Source organism: Salmo salar, chromosome ssa18, assembly GCF_905237065.1.
Source record: "Salmo salar chromosome ssa18, Ssal_v3.1, whole genome shotgun sequence".
Taxonomy (NCBI): Eukaryota; Metazoa; Chordata; class Actinopteri; order Salmoniformes; family Salmonidae; genus Salmo; species Salmo salar.
Window position 1 is genome coordinate 57,049,247 of NC_059459.1, and position 18,450 is coordinate 57,067,696.

Consider the following 18,450-nt stretch of genomic DNA (forward strand, 5'->3'; position numbering starts at 1 on the left):
CAAAGTTTACGTTTTCGAAAGGGTCCCATTCAGAAATTGTGTTCACATTCTAGCCGCACCTCAAGACTGTTCTGGATTTACCCCAGACTCCCGGTTACAGTGTTTGATTTAATATGGGTTTTTTAGTGTGTTTTTCACAGGATAAATCTATACAATCTTTTCTCCAGTGCATGGCTATGGCCTTTCCCTGACAAAATGATCATTGGAGCACTGCAGAGTAATTAGCACGTGTATGTGATCATTAGGAAATCAATTGATCAGTTGATAATGATAATGGTGACGGAATCCTCTGGGGTTGCTGGCTGATTAGCTGGATCCAGATTAAAATGACCAGGCTCTGCTTCTGCTCATTGCACATTTACAGTACCAGTTTCTGTTAGGCCTACCTTAGATGTCTCATGCAAGTCCAAATGTCGTATTGCACGTGGCGCTAACCAAAGAATTCGCTACAACATTATTCCCCCCCTGTTTGTGAGTGTTAAAACTCTGAAATGTGTATGCTTTTTTTGTAACTCTTTTTAATTGGTCTTTTTTTTCAGTTACAGTGTAAACAATGCTTGAAATACAGTACATTGCACATGTGATATTATACATTCGATATACCATGGGAACATGCTTTTTGAATGAGGTAGAAATGTACAGTATGTGCCCATACAAAAATATAAAATGTTTAAGTAATACTTCCATAACAAAACATACATTAGAAACAACAAAGTACACAGAAAAAACATGTCCAGTCTTCAAAATGAATAGAACAATTATAATAATAAGTGAGATAAATGAAATACAAAGTTTAGGTAGGCAGTTTACTGTAGAGTAAAGGGACATTGCAGTGTTTCTACATAGGTAAAGAAAGGCTGCAACATTCAGTAGAATTTGTCATAAGAACCCTGTAAGGTATATTTTATCTTGCCCAATTTACTAAAGTGTAAGACATCTTTAATCCACACAAAATGAGAAGGAGGAGAGGGTGATTTCCACAGAAGTAAGTGGTTTTTACTCAAATGTTTTTGGCATAACCTGAAGTAGCAGAATGAATAGGGGAATGTGCCAAAGCAGCCATTGAGGATGACATGCATAAAGATTCTATCTTCAACCATGCTGGAATGATATGTGGGGTATCTGCAAGTATCCAGTACTGAATTACACAGAAGTTGGCAGCACGATAATAGAGCTGGAAATTAGGTAGGGCTATGCCCCTTAAGGGTTTAGGCCTTTGCAGGAACACCTTGTGGATCCTTGGATTGTTTTATTCCAGATGAAGTTTGAGTTAATCCCATCGAGTTTTCGAAAAAAAAAGATTTGGGAATAAAAATAAGTACTCATTGAAAGAGGTAGGAGAATTTAGGAAGGATATGCATTTTAATCGAATTAATTTGACCAGCAAATGATAGGGGGAGTAGTGACCATCTTTCAAAAATCTTTCCCCACCAGAGTAAGGAGAAGAGTAAAACTAGCCTTAAAAAGGTTATCAAATTTGTCCGTGACATGTACCCCCAAGTATGTACATTTGTCCAGAACTACTCTGAAAGGCAATGTGTGTAGAACTCTGAACTTTAAACCAGTTGAAAGTTACACTGTTCTCAGAGGTAGCAGTGAGATGTAAATACATTTTGACATGGCGCACTTAGCATTCAGAAGAGTCATCTCTCCTGTGATTGTAATAAACAATGTAGGTGGTTGACGTCAGGGAGGGAATAGCCCAAATAGAAATGGTGAGGCATCCGTAAATAAGACATCTGCACGCAAGTGGATTCCCTGCTCTCTCTTTTTTTAACTTAAGTCTCTCAACTCACACAGACACCTTTTCCTACTCTCACCCTCTTTTACTTTCTCTCTCTATCCTCATCTTTACTGTCTCACATTCTCTCTCTTGCTCTCTATCTTTCTCTTTCTTTCTCTCTCTCTCTCTCTCTCTCTCTCTCTCTCTCTCTCTCTCTCTCCATGAAATGACTTGGACACATGATAAATATTTCATGATATTTCTCTGCCCCCACGCAAATAAATGATGCTATAAAAACATAAACAGTGCTCTCCTGGAACAGTGTAGGTGGCAGTAAAGTGTGTGTGTGTGTGTGTGTGCGTGTGTGTGTGTGTGTGTGTGTGTGTGTGTGTGTGTGTGTGTGTGTGTGTGTGTGTGTGTGTGTGTGTGTGTGTGTGTGTGTGTGTGTGTGTGTGTGTGTGTGTGTGTGTGTCATCCCGGAACATACAGCAGTGGCAGGCAATGGCACTAAGGGGCATTGTTTGAGCACATAGGGAGATACAGTTCATTGATTTCACAATAGGATCTGAGCTCTGCATACATGCCAGCGCCTAGACACTGACAAGAATGGTTTAAGGATTACATATGCAGTGCTATATCATAGGGTGACACGAAAAGCACATGGAGCGTACACTTTAAAGCACATGGAGCATACACGAAAACCACATGGACTCAGCCTCCAACACATCACACGTTCTCCTCTCGTCACACCCCTGACCACTAGCCTAAAGCACCGCTGCACATGTAGAAAGAGCTAGTTGACACGCACAGTAGCATAATATTCCAGCACACCGCAAGTTCCACAACCCCTCTTTCCATGGCTGTGCCTGGCTGATTTCGGTGTATTGATTTTCATTGAAGGGAAAACAGTGCATTCACAATCTAGATGTAACAGCGAAGGTGAGCACGACCGGCTGCACGATTATACAAGTTCCAGGCAGTTTCCCATATTCCTTCTCTTCTCTCGCCTTCTGTATCTTAGCTCCCGGGCCACTTGGTGTGAAGCCAAACGGAGAGAATGGCTATATCTTTAAAATAGGATGGTGATCTCTGATAATTCATCATGTGATGGGACTCTCTACTCAGGCCATGTGCTCATCAAACAAGGAGGAAATTGGGCTTGGACGTTAGAAATGATGCACCGAGGATTTTGAGTTTTTAAATTGGATTGGGTTTTTGTTGTGGCTGCTCGAGATCCTTTTTTCTTTCCCTATCTCTCGTTTCCCCCTCCCTTATTCCTCTCATTCAAGTGCAAAGCAGAGCTGATGACACTCATTAAATCAGACTTGGAATTTATTTTTACTTCGTTTTTTTTCTTCTCGCCGCGGTGATACAGCATGACAGCCGCTCGTGCTTTCAGTCCGCCGTTTCGGAGTAGTGTCTTTTTTTTATTGGTGTTGATGTAATGAGCAGTAATTCATTTGGTGAAAAAAATACGTTGTTTCTCAAGAGCGGCCCAGCTGCGGAGGAAAGTGGGTGACGTGAAAGCGTCACGGAACTATAGGCTATTTAAGACTCGTTTAAGAGCTCTTTAAAACGCCCAGCGTTTAAATGTGTTCAATGGCTGCCAATTTACAGTTGTTTCTCTCCCCTCTCTCACTCATCATCCCTCTTACGAAGACCCTTTTGTGAGGCCAGATGCATGGTCAATAGTATTGCAGTCACATTTTAAATGGAGGGCCCATGTGAGACGGTTGAGAGTGAAATAGCGCGGTGTGTCCAATGGAAAATCTCCCTTGCTCATGATCAAAATCCAATATGTGTTCTTTTTTTATGTTTCATGTACTCATGCTGCCCCAATTGAGAATACAAGATACTATAGAATTTACACAACGTAGTGCGCTGTTCATTCAATTTTGTCCATGAAGGGAACCTTGGACGTGTTTGAACCACTCATTATAGGAGCATTTTCTCAATGGGACATGTTGCCTATCTATGAGCTGTAGCCCACTCAGTACAAGTATTCCTTAACAAAAGATCGGACCCACAGATGTGATCAATTCTTAAGAACTGCCCCCCTCCCATCACTCACTATTACCCGCAGACCCTTAGAACATTCCCTGAATTGAACTAGATCTACGTTTCTGCTATGACAATCATTATAAGCCTTTGTTTGTTTGTGTGGATGGGCACATGTTTGTTGGTGTATATGTGTAGGTGTGTATGTTTAGATACATCACATTTAATACATAATTGTCAGTATGTGGTGTGCTCAGATTGGTTTCATAGAAACACCAGTACACTTTTTTAAAACTTTTTATTCTAACCCTGTTATTTTCCACTGTCATGTTAGCCTACTCAATCTGTACAACCAGTCGCTAATGCAAGCTAATATGAAGGGGATGCAACACAACAGGATTCACATGTAGCATGGGTGGCTAATCAGTTAGCCTGTCCTCCAATCAAACCCATTGCATTCAACAGCTTACATGTTGATTGAAACAATAATTATCTTCTAGTCAGAGTAATAAAACAATCACTAGATATCAAATCATCGTCTATATCCAAGCATATAATATTATAAAATAAGTTACGGCAGTGCTTGTTCTTGACTTGATTAGTTGACATGTAATTGCAATCACAGGCCAATATTAGGCTTTCAGTAAAATAGGGATTCTTTAAATGGCCAATTATCAGTTGCTGAATACATTTTTGGACTTTTATGCCAATTTTATGCCAATGTTTGTAAACAAAGTGAATGTTAACAAACACTATATAGCCTCAAAACATGGTTAAAGCTATAATTTTGATATAATGGATTGTCAGTCCTATGAATTTAAGAGGGGTTACATTTCTCCAGCCCCATCTCTCAGCTTTTTACCGAAACAGGGGAGGGGAGTACACTGCTAATAGGCAGTTGATTAAGGAGGCTGCACTGAACTTGATACTGATAGAAACAAGTCACACATTACTCAAAGAGCATTAGGTTGCTATACAGTAAATCAAGGATAGTTGAAATCACAGTATTAAAAAATGTTGGGTTAAATTGAATCTACTGGGACTTCTCTTAAAACCTCTTAGATGTATAGTGCCCTGTTTAGGGGACCTGGTTTGTTCTGGTACCGGTTAAAACCGCCATTTTTGCTTATAAATCGATCTGTGGACATTGTAGAGCATTGAGCGATAGCCCTCATTCCCACGGACAGAGTAGTATATTTTGTCCGCCTGGGTGACGTAGGATGTGAAATCTGTACCACTTGAAGATGGAATGTCCCTCTTCCGACTGTACGTCAACTGCTGGCTGTCAAAGCCACTGACAAAGCACCTGCCTGCAATTCCTACATCGTACCGCAGCAGGAGAGAGTGGTTTCAGTGATCAATTTATAGCCATTAATCTAAAATAATTCCTAGATTTTAAACAATTTTTTTTTACTGTCATATAAGGACAACGAGTTCACGAAGCCAAGCTAGAAGTCTGTGTGACGTTCACAGCAGTGGGGCAAATGTTTTGATCAAGAGAAACCTATGCAAATTGTCTCTAACACTGAACATACAACTATGTATTTTACAGTTATAAGGAAGGTGAAATGTTATAGTTAGTCGTTTTATAATTTGTATATACTACAGTGCATTCGGAAAGTGTTCAGACCCCTTCCCTTTTTCCACATTTTGTTACGTTACAGCCTTATTCTAAAATTGATTAAATAAAAACAATCTACACACAATACCCCATAATGACGAAGCAAAAACAAGGTTTTTAGACATTTTTGCATGAAACCCCAACAATAACATATTTACATAAGTAATCAGACCCTTTGCTATAAGACTCGAACTTGAGCTCAGGTGCATCCTGTTTCCGTTGATCATCCTTGAGATGTTTCTACAACTTGATTAAATTCAATTGATTGGACATGATTTGGAAAGGCACACACCTGTCTATATAAGGTCCCAAAATTGACCGGGGACTTTAATGCAGGCAAACTTAAATCTGATTTACCTAATTTTTACCAGCATGTCACATATGCAACCAGAGGAAAAAAATCTCTTGACCACCTTTACTCCACCCACATACAAATGCATTCAAAGCTCTCCCCCAACCTCCATTTGGCAAATCTGACTATAATTCTATCCTCCTGATTTCAGCTTACAAGCAAAAACTAAAGCAGGAAGTACCAGTGACTCGCTCAATAGGGAAGTGGTCAGATGACGCGGATGCTATTCTACAGGAATGTTTTGCTAGCATAGACTGGAATATGTTCCTGGATTCATCCAATGGCATTGAGGAGCATATCATCTCAGTCATCGGATTCATCAATAAGTTAATCGACGTCCCCACAGTGGCCGTACGTACATATCCCAACCAGAAGCCATGGATTACAGGCAACATCCGCATCGAGCTAAAGGCTAGAGCTGCGACTTTCAAGGAGCGGGACATTAATCCGGACGCTTATAAGAAATCCCACTATGCCCTCAGTCAAACCATCAAACAAGCAAAGCATCAATATAGGATTAAGATTGAATCCTACTACACCGGCTCTGACACTCGTTGGATGTGGCAGGGCTTGCAAACTATTACGGACTACAAAGGGAAACCCAGACGAAAGCTGCCCAGTGACAAGATCCCACCAGATGAGCTAAATGCCTTTTATGCTTGCTTCGAGGCAAGCAACACTGAAGCATGCACGAGAGCACCAGCTGTTCTGGACGACTGTGTGTTAACTTCTATGGGCTACGTGGGACGCTAGCGTCCCTGCGGGACACAGCCAGTGAAATATCAGGGCGGCAAATTCAAAACAACAAAATGTCATAATTCAACTTTCTCAAACATACAACTATTTTACACCATTTTAAAGATACACTTCTCCTTGATGTAACCACATTGTCTGATTTCAAAAAGGCTTTACAGCAAAAGCAAAACATTAGATTATGTTAGGAGAGTACATAGACAAAAATAATCACACAGCCATTTTCCAAGCAAGGACATGTGTCACAAAAACCCAAAACACAGCTAAATGAAGCACTAACCTTTGACGATCTTCATCAGATGACACTCCCAGGACATTATGTTACACAATACATGTATGTTTTGTTCGATAAAGTTCATATTTATATCCAAAAACAGCATTTTACAATGTCGCATGATGTTCAGAAAATGTATTCCCACCAAAACTTCCGGTGAATGTGCACATCAATTTACAAAAATACTCATCATAAACATTGACAAAATATATAACAATTATTTAAAGAATTATAGATAGACTACTCCTGGATGCAACCGCTGTGTCAGATTTTAAAATAGCTGTACGGAGAAAGCACATCAATATTCTGAGTACATAGCTCGCCATCACAGCAAGCTATACAGACACCCGCCAAGTTTGGGGTTACCTAAACTCAGAATTAGTATTATAAATATTCTCTTACCTTTGCTGATCTTCGTCAGAATGCACTCCCAGGACTGATACTTCCACAAGAAATGTTTTTGTTCGAAATAATCCATATTTATGTCCAAATACCTCCGTTTTGTTCGTGCGTACAGAGCACTATCCAAAGGCATAACGCGCGAGCGAGGTACCAGAGACGAAAAGTCAAAATGTTCCATTACCGTACTTAGAAGCATGTCAAACGCTGTTTAAAATCAATCTTTATGGTATTTTTAACGTAAAATTGCGATAAAATTCCAACCGGACAATAGCATATTCATTCAAGAAGAAAAAGAAGGAACGGCGCGCTCGCGGGATCGCGCATATCCAATCCCTTTGTCCACAGGCAGTCCACTGATTGACTGAGCTCCTATTATCTGCCCAGTGACAGGAGAATGCTGAAAGAACTTTTTGAAGGCTGTTGACAGCCAATGGAAGCCTTAGGAAGTGCAATGTGACCCCACAGAAACTGTAGTTTCGATAGAGAATCAAAAGAAGAACTACAATTCTGACTTTCCACTTCCTGGTTGGATTTTTCTCAGGTTTTTGCCTGTCATATGAGTTCTGTTATACTCACAGACACCATTCAAACAGTTTTAGAAACTTCAGAGTGTTTTCTATCCAAATCTACTAATAATATGCATATTCGAGTTTCTGGGCCAGAGTAGTAACCAGTTTAATTTGGGTACGTTTTTCATCCGGCCGTGAAAATACTGCGCCCTACACGTCAACAGGTTAATGCTCTCGGTAGCCGATGTGAGCAAGACCTTTAAATAGGTCAATATTCACAAAGCCACAGGGCCAGATGGATTACCAGGACGTGTACTCAAAGCATGAGCGGACCAACTGGCAAGTGTCTTCACTGACATGTTCAACCTGCGAAGGTAACCTGCCTAAATGATTACCGCCCCGTAGCATTCACATCGGTAGCTATAAAGTGCTTAGAAAGGCTGGTCAAGGCTCATATCAACAGCATCCTCCCGGATACCCTAGACCCACTCCAATTTGCATACCGCCCCAACAGATCCACAGATGACACCATCTCAATCGCACTCCACGCTGCCCTTTCCCACCTGGACAAAAGGAACACCTATGTGAGAATGCTGTTCATTGACTACAGCTCAGCGTTCAACACCATAGTGCCCATGAAGCTCATCACTAAGCTAAAGACCCTGGGACTAAACACCTCCCTCTGCAACTGGATCCTGGACTTCCTGACGGGCCACCCACAGGTAGTAAGAGTAGGCAACAGCACATCTGCCACACTATCCTCAACACTGGGGCCCCTCAGGGGTGTGTACTTAATCCTCTCCTGTACTCCCTGTTCACCCACGACTGCGTGGCCAAACATGACTCCAAAACCATTATTAAGTTTGCTGACGACACAACAGTGGTAGGCCTGATCACCGACAACAATGAGACAGCCTATAGGGAGGAGGAGGTCAGAGACCTGACAGTGTGGAGCCAGGACAACAACCTCTCCCTCAATGTGAGCAAGATAAAGGAGGTGATCGTGGACTACAGGAAAAGGAGGACTGAACAGGCCCCCATTAACATCGACCGGGCTGTAGTGGAGCGGGTTGAGAGTTTCAAGTTCCTTGGTGTCTACATCACCAACGAACTTTCATGGTCCAAACACACCAAGACAGTCGTGAAGAGGGCACAACAACACCTTTTCCCCCTTAGGAGACTGAAAAGATTTGGCATGGGTCCCCAGATCTTAAAAAAGTTCTACAGCTGCACCATTGAGAGCATCCTGAACGGTTGCATCACTGCCTGGTATGGCAACTGCTCAGCATCTGACCATAAGACGCTACAGAGGGTAATGCTTACGGCCCAGTACATCACTGGGGCCAAGCTTCCTGCCATCCAGGACCTATATAATAAGCGTGGTCGGAAGAAAGCCCCAAAAATTGTTAACGACTCCAGTCACCCAAGTCATAGACTGTTTTCTCTGCTACCGCACGGCAAACGGTACCAGAACGCCAAGTCTAGGACCAAAAGGCTCCTTAACAGCTTCTACCCTCAAGCCATAAGACTGCTGAACAATTAATCAAATGGCCACCGGACTATTTACATTGACACCTACCCCCCCCATTTGTTTTGTTCACTACTGCTACTCACTGTTTATTATCTATGCACAGTCACTTCACCCCTAATTACATGTACAAATTACCTCGACTAACCTGTACCCCTGCACATTGACTCGGTACCGGTACCCCCTGTATATAGCCTCGTTACTGTTATTTTATTGTTTTACTTTTTATATTATATTTTACTTTAGTTTATTTGGTAAATATTTTTCTAAACTCTCCTTGTACAGCACTGTTGGGTAAGGGTGTCACGTCCTGACCAGTGAAAAGGGTCATTTGCCATAGTAGAATGGTCAGGGCGTGGCAGGGGGGTTGTTTTGTGTGTTTTGGGGTTTGTTTGTTTCCAGGGGAATGTGTTGTAGTTTTAATTTTCTATGTTTCGTTTTCCAGGTTTGGCCGAGTATGGTTTCCAATCAGAGGCAGGTGTCTTTCGTTGTCTCTGATTGGAAGCCATACTTAGGCAGCCTGTTTTCCTTTGGGTTTTGTAGGTGGTTGTTTTTCGTATAGTCGTTGTCCTTACAGAACTGTTGTTTGGCGTTTGTTTATTTTGTTTAAGTGTTCTCTCATAATAAAAGGAAGATGAGCACACAACATGCTGTGCCTTGGTCCAATCCTTTCGATGCCTGTGACAGAACCACCCACCACCGAAGGACCAAGCAGCGTAGAAGGGAGCAACAGGAGAAGTACTTGGAGTCGTGGACGTGGGAGGAGATATTAGACGGGAAAGGACCCTGGAGGCAGGCTGGGGAGTATCGCCGACCAAAGGAGGAACTTGAGGTAGCGAAGGCAGAGCGGCGTTACTATGAGGCGCTGTATAAGCCAAGAGGCAAGTGCGAGAGGCAGCCCCGGGGGGCACACGGGGAGTTTGGGCAGAGTCAGGGGGGAGTCCTGAGCAAACTCCCCGTGCTTACCGTGGGGAGCGGGTGACGAGGAAAGCACCGAGCTATGTGGAAATGCGCACTGTATCGCCCATATGCACGCACAGTCCGGTGCGGTCAGTACGGGCTCCTCAGCGTGGCCGTGCAAGAGTTGGCCGGCAGCCAGGGAGAAGTGCACCGGCACAATGTATCTGGTCTCCAGTGCGAGTCCTCGGCCCAGCTTGCCCTGCGCCTGCTCTATGCACGGCAGCCCTCATTCTCCAGCACAGCCCAGTTTGCCCTGTGCCAGCGCTCCGCCCGTGCCGGGCTACAGTGACCATTCAGCCAGGACGGGGTGTGCCAGCCCTGAGCTCCAGACTTCTGGTGTGCCTCCACGGCCCAGTGTGCCCCGTGCCTGCTCTGCGCACCCAGTCTCCTGTAAGTCTCCCCAGTCCGGGGAGACCGGTCCCAGCTCCACGCAGGAGGCCTCCAGTGACGCTCCTCAGCCCGGAGCCTCCAGCGACGCTCTTCAGCCCGAAGCCTCCAGCGACGCTCCTCAGCCCGGAGCCTCCAGCGACGCTCCTCAGCCCGGAGCCTCCAGCGACGCTCCTCAGCCCGGAGCCTCCAGCGACGCTCCTCAGCCCGGAGCCTCCAGCGACGCAAGATTGAACTCTCTGGCCTGGATGCCAAGCGTCATGTCTTGAGGAAACCTGGCACCATTCCTACGGTTAAGCATGGTGGTGGTGGTAGCATCATGCTGTGGGGATGTTTTTCAGTGGCAGGGACTGGAAGAATAGTCAGGATCGAGGGAAAGATGAACGGAGCAATGAAAAACTGCTCCAGAGCGCACAGGACCTCAGACTGGCGCGAAGGTTCATCTTCCAAAAGGACAGCGACCCTAAACACACAACCAAGACAACGAAGGAGTGACTTCGGGACAAGTCTCTGAATGTCCTTGAGTGGCCCAGCCAGAGCCCAGACTTAAACCTGATCTAAAAGTCTAGAGAGACCTGAAAATAGCTGCGCAGAAACGCTCCCCATCCAACCTGACAGATCTTGAGAGGATTTGCAGGGAAGAAATAGAGAAACTCCCCAAATACAGGTGTGCCAAGCTTGTAGAGTCATACCCAAGAAGACTCAAAGGCTGTAATCGCTGTCAAAGTTGATTCAACAAAGTAGAGTAAAGAGTCTGAATACTTATGTAAATGTGATATTTCAGTTTTTCTTTTTTAAATAAATTTACAAAAAAGTCTATAAACCTGTTTTTGCTTTGTCATTATGGGGTATTGTGTGTGGATTGATGAGAAAATATATATTTTTAATCCATTTTAGAGTAATGCTGTAACATATCAAAATATTGAAAAATTCAAGGGGTCTGAATACACTGTATATTTAGAAAGCATATTTCAAGGTTTATTCATGCAGTGTTGTTGAATAGGAAATGCATCACATAAAATATTTTCATATTTGTACTATGTACTTGAGCTTGTGTCATCAAAAGTGACTACACCTCAGGAATGTGTAACTATTTTTACCAGAAAGGTGAGATTTTAACCTTTCTTTGAGTATGTAGCATTACTAGTTTTTGTTTATGGTACTCTCATGATAAATAATTACTTTCGGGGATTACGTAGGTTCCATTTTAGATTACATGTGGTTACATTTAACACTCAAGAGACTGATATGCTCCCTGGAGTTAGTGTTGATAACTGGAGTTCATTGAGACAAATTACTTTTAACTCTATAAGCGTAAACAGAGACAGGGAGTTAAAACTATGCAGTGATTCACATATATGGGAGGGGCCTGATTGTTATATTTCCCAGCATGCTCTGTTGCAGGTTGATTTAAAAACCAAAAATGTGTTTCAATATCTCTGTTTCGCATGTACTCTTGTTTTTTTTATCTTATTCTCTACAAAGATAAGAAACTTACATTTTTCTAAAGTAATCCAATCTGTAAGTGATTGGATTTATAGCAACCATTAGTAAGAGTTGTTCCAGTTTACATGGTGTAGGTAATCTTCATGTAGGTAGCTGTATTTTTTTCCCCTACTCTGACAGGCATTCTAAATGGAAGTTGTGAGTGATATAAAAGCATTGTATATCTTCCTGCAGATTGGTTTTAAACAGAGATTGGACATCACAAAGCAAACCACAACAATGTGATGCATTGAGAAATATTCAAATATGGCTTTACACCCAACTCAAAGGAAGTAAACTGACAGAGAAATGTACTCTTCTGTAGTTGATCAAAACAACACAGAAAACTGTAAAATGGCAAGGGAGTTAATTAAAAATGTCACTGAAAATAGTAAAATGGCAATTGGAGTTCAATTTAAGAAACTCTCTAAGAGTTGGATATTTACTCCATTTAGTGTAATTTTAACTCCAAACATATCAACACCATGACCAGAGTAATTTTAACACAAACTAAATATTGTGTTAAATTTGCAATTTTACTGTGCACGATTTGATGTTATTTTCTTCCCAGCTACTGTTTTGAATCAGATGGAAAAATGTAGAGTCGGCAGAAGAGGTTACAAGAGAGAACAAAAGGCAGAGAGGGAATGTTCTTATTGGCCAGGCCCAGAGAGGGGTGAGCATTGGTGGGCAAGACACTCGACAAGGGCAGGGTGATGGTTGGTGTGGTGGAGGTTAGCAATCATGCCTGTGATGAAGACAACCTGGCAATCGGATGCTTGCGTTAGGCCCTTAATACAGGATTTGTTCTACTCAGGCTTGTATAAACAGTGCTTATCTTATCTGCTGCTCTGTCTGCTCCCCTCCACCACCACCATTTCCTTTACTGAGTGTTGCATTAAGGGACACCACTATGGGATTACCCTTTCAGTGTATTAGAGAATAGGGAGGTCCCTTTGGTGTGTGTGTTTGGGGTGGGGGGAGGCATGTATTTGTGTCTGAGACAAAGATAAATAGATATTTGAGTGTAGCTCTCATTCTAAATGATTGAAGCCCTTATGAGAAGTTTATGCTGATATATTACAGGGCTACAATCAACATAAACAGCTTAATTACGACTGCCAGGCAGCGGAATTCAAACTCCGTAGAAAATGGCTGTACATTAGTGGATCTCCTCTCTCGAGCTTCGAACCATGTTTTCTTCTTCTCGTTGTTGCAGTTCCCTGTTTTGCATTTCAGATAGGTGTGATGGAAGTGCCTGTTTGACCAGATGACCGGTATGAAGGCATAACACACCTATATGACTGAGAAAGATTGTAATGGAAATGTCCGTCAAATCCCATTAGCCGCAAAACAGAAAGATTCTAATCAAGTGAAGCCACTGTGAGCAGGAAGTGAAATGGCCTTCGCATTACAGAGGGAAATTTCATCACACACTACCATAACGTAGCCAGCGTAGAAAGACGCCTGAGCGGAGTCCCCACAAGGGCTGGGCGATGTGGCCAAAGTATCATATGGTATTTACATATTTTTTTTAAATAATAAGAGTTCTAAATTTGCTTTATGAGTGGTGTGTGACCACAGGGTGGCAACGCATACACTGTAAGTGATTTCAATGGGTCTTTCTCCATTCTATAGTAAGAATATAATAGTGAGCACTTTGAATACAGTGTTTGACATGAAAACAAATGAAAATGCCAGGGAGGAGTTATTGTGATAGGGTAGGAACCAAATTGTTGACAAGTGTTTCCTAGGAGACCTTATAATCCTTGGCTACATTGAATGTTTTCTCTTAGCTACTTCATGTAGCTAACATAATCATACTTTGTGTATTCCTTTGATTTAGAAGATACTGTTGCACAAAAAATATTCAGATGTAGGTCTACACCCTCACTGGTGTTATTAGCCTGTATTAGCTAGTAGCGTTTTCTCTAAGTACATTTATTAGCTAACTAGTGATTAGCATTAGCGATTAGCAATAGCGGCTAACAACATTTAGGCCCAACTTACTAAGAAAAGACAAACTAGCTGATTGTAGATATAAGAAACACAAACTAATAGTGTAATTATAGAACGCTAGTAGATTTATATTAAGAAGCAAAGTGAAAACAGTATCATTGTCATCAACATTGTTGCATGTGCTGCATTGACCATGCAGAGACTGAACGCAAGTGTGTTGTTGTCGAGGAGGAACAACAAATGCACTCCTTGAGTGACGGGGGGGGGGGGTCTAGGTCTGTGTGGAATGCAGCATGGAGATAGATGACTCAAGTCGTGAAGTAAACTACTAAAATGGTAGTTACACTCGGCGCATCACATTTAACAAACCAAACATTCAAATACAGTTACAGAAGGTAAAGTAAAAACCCAAACCGGTCCGTGCATCAATACCGATATATCGTAAAATACGCTATACCGCTCAGCCCTAGTCCCCACTTCTGTTTTTCAGAGGGAAATTAAGTTAGGTTGACAATACTGTATCCCTGAAAACCAGAAACATCCACTTCATGCCAACGCTGCTATGGGTGCGCACATACACGCGCACTCTGATCTTTATCCCGCAACAGGTTTTCAAGAGTAAAACCTTTGTGCGTGTATATTTGCACCTGTGTGCGAAAGATATAGGGGTTATAAATCATTTTCTCAGTGAATGAGAGCATACGTTTTGTGTTTTCCCAGCCTTTTTTCTCTGTGAGGAGATATATGGTGATGGCGTATCTTGGCAGTGGAAATTGATGCTAGTCATTATTATTTATGATGCTGTCCACTTGTCATGGTGTGTCGCCATCTTCACAGACAGTCAGGCTCAGAAAGATCAGACATGCCTTTTGTTGGACGTTGACAGATAGGAACCATTGGTGTACAGCCATATAGATACAGTGCATACTGTATGTATATATGAGTAAGTGTTGGTGTGTGTGTAATGTTGTGTGTGTCGTGACATGAAAGTGAGGACACCATTTTGCACTCTCGCATTTGACGGCTAGATTTGTTTTTGTAATCGGTAGGTTTCTGGCGTCTTCACTCGTCTGACACTCAACAGAGCTGTGTATGTGTATGCTTGTGTGTTTGCGTGCATGTGTGCGGTGAAGACCTGTTCAAATAGTATTTAAAATATCTCAATTATTTCAGCCACACCCGTTTCTGACAGATGTATAAAATCGAGCACACAGCCATGCCATCTCCATACACAAATATTGGCAGTAGAATGGCCTTACTGAAGAGCTCAGTGACTTGCAACGTGGCACCGTCATAGGATGTCACCTTTCTGCCCAGCTAGAGCTGTCCAAGTCAACTGTAGGTGCTGTTATTGTGAAGTGGAAACATCTAGGAGCAACAACGGCTCAGCCGGTAGGCCACATAAGCTCACAGAACGGGACCACTGAAGCGCATAGCGCGTAATAATCATCTGTCCTTGGTTGCAGACAGCCCAGAATAGTCTGATCTGGGTTGTATTGAAGGTGAGTCCACGTATTCACATAGGCAGGAGCTGCTTTCAGGAACACAACCAGTTGACTGTTGAGGCTAGGACCACAATAGAAATAAGTACCATACTTTATTGCGCGTTATCCTCAAAGATTTTACTCGTGCATGTATGGATTTTTCAAGTTTTATGTTTGCTTGTTTTTTTTAAAAGGTCAAATTAATAAACTAAACTAAACATTCACTACCGAGTACCAAATTGCCTCTGGAAGCAACATCAGCACAATAACTATTCCTCTGGAGCTTCATGAAATGGGTTTCCATGGTCGAGAAGCCGCGCACAAGCCTAAGATCACCGTACGCAATGTTATAAAGCTTGCGCCATTGGACTCGGGAGCAGTGGAAATGCGTTCTCTGGAGTGATGAATCACGCGTCTCCATCTGGCAGTCCGACAAACAAATCTGGGTTTTTGGTGGAAGCCAGCAGAACGCTACCTGCCCCAATGCATAGTGCCAACTGTAAAATATGGTGGAGGAGGTCTGGGGCTGTTTTTCATGGTTTGTGCTAGGCCCCTTAGTTCCAGTGAAGGGAAATCTTAACACTACAGCATACAATGACATTCTAGACGATTCTGTCCTTCCAACTTTGTGGCAACAGTTTGGGGAAGGCCCTTTCCTGTTTCAGCATGACAATGCCCGCGTGCACAAAGCAAGGTCCATACAAAAATGGTTTGTCGAGATCAGTGTAGAAGATCTTGACTGGCCTGCACAGAGCCCTCATCTCAACCCCATCGAACACCTATGGGATGAATTGGAACGCTGACTGCGAGCCAGGCCTAATCGCCCAACTTCAGTGCCCAACCTCACTAATGCTCTTGTGGCTGAATGGATGCAAGTCCCCGCAGCAATGTTCCACCATCTAGTGGAAAGCCTTCCCAGAAGAGTAGAGGCTGTTATAGCAGCAAAGTGTGGACCAACTCCATATTAATGCCCATTATTTCGGAATGAGATGTTTGACGAGCAGGTGTCCACATACTTTTGGTCAAGTAGTGTATTTCAAAGTAAGTATTCAGTTGAATATTGGAATGTACATATAATGAACAAAAATATAAACTTAACATGGAACAATTCCAACAATTTTACTGAGATACAGTTCATATAAGGAAATCAGTCAATTGATATGAATTCATTAGGCCCTAATCTATGAATTTCACGACACAAAAGGGCTTTATTACAGACAGAAATACTCCTAATTTTCATCAGCTGTCCGGGTGGCTGGTATCAGACGATCCCTCAGGTGAAGTAGTTGGATGTGGAAGTCCTGGGCTAGTGTGGTTACACATGATCTGCGGTTGTGAGGCCGGTTGGACGTATTGCCAAATTCTCTAAAATGACGTTGGAGATGGCTTATGGTAGAGAAATTAACATTCAATTCTCTGGCAACAGCTCTGGTGGACATTCCTGCAGTCAGCATGCCAATTGCATCCTCCCTTAAAACATCTGTGACATTGTGTTGTGTGACACGACTGCACATTTTAGAGTGGCCCTTTATTGTACCCAGCACAAGGCGCACCTGTGTAATGATCATGCTGTTTAATCAGCTTCTTGATATGCCACACCTGTCAGGTGGATGGAATATCTTGGCAAAGGAGAAATGCTCACTAACAGGGATGTAAACAAATTTGTGTAAAAAAAATAGGGAAATTTGCTTTTTGTACGTATGGAACATTTCTGGGATCTTTTATTTCAGCTTATGAAACATGGGACTAACAATTTACAGTACATGTTGCGTTTGTATTTTTTTATCAGTTTATTTGGAAATACTCAATACAGTGACTCAAATACAGTACCAAATGTTAGTGTACTAGTGTATACATACAGTAAATACTTTCAAATTATTTGAAAATACTTCCAATAGAACTCATTGATTTGGGCCTCATTATTTGAAATACTCAAATATACAGAAAATACGTATTTCAATAACAAATAATCAAATACACATGTTTTTGAACCCTTGTCTGGTGTGGCATGTGTGTGTTTGTGCCATAAATCTGTATGTGCTTTGAGAGGATCAGCCCTGCCCACGAATTCCATCAGGGGATGCTACCAAATCAAGCCAGCATTAAAATCTCTCTCACACACACACATTCAAATAAATGTTAGCTGGTGAGGCTATGAGAGTGGATCTTCCCAGATATTCCCAGAGGGCTTCAGTGGGGGTTGCAGTAGGGGGGTGAGCGTGCAGTGGTCGGGAGGCAGCAGATAATAGCTTCTGGTGTCCCCTCCACTCTGGGGCCCTGCTTTATCTAACCAAGGGGGCTGAACCCAGCACAACTCGCCCCTCTCTCTTGCCTCTCATCTCTGTGACATTTGTCAGGGCTGCGTGATGCCATGAGTGACAGCTTGAAGCTCTTTGGAGTGTGTGTGAGCAGAGAGGGCCTGGCAGAGCGAGATAAGAGAGGAAGACCACACACACACACACACACAGACAGACACACACACACACACACCACACGCGTGGGCACACACAAACACACAAACATACATACAAACACACACACACTCTTACCCAGACACTATATTAAAATCTTTTGCACGCCCACGGTCATTTCTATGTGCATCTATCCAGAGGTAATCTCCAATGCTCCCTGGCACATAAACAAGACTTACACACACACACACATACACACACACACATACACACACACACACACACACACACACACACACACACACACACACACACACACACACACACACACACACACACACACACACACACACACAGACAGACACACAGACACACACACACACAGGCAGACACACATACATACACATTAAACTATATGGGGGATTTGACAGATGTGATGTAAATTGCTGTCCCGCCCCCAAAAAAGTCTCAAAATCTGGGACATTTACAGTATTTACATAATGTTCTAATTCCGTCCAAGGCAATAACAAACATATTGTTAAATGAATATGGTACAAAGTCAGTCTATAATTTTAATGGTAGGTTTATTTGAACAGTGAGAGAC

At 42.6% G+C, this 18,450-nt stretch overlaps 1 protein-coding gene across 2 annotated transcripts in view; it reads left to right on the forward strand.

The window, feature by feature from the left end:
- Positions 1 to 18,450, forward strand: part of LOC106577539 (neurexin-2) — a 936,116-nt gene that overhangs the window by 207,036 nt on the left and 710,630 nt on the right. The window lies entirely within an intron of this gene.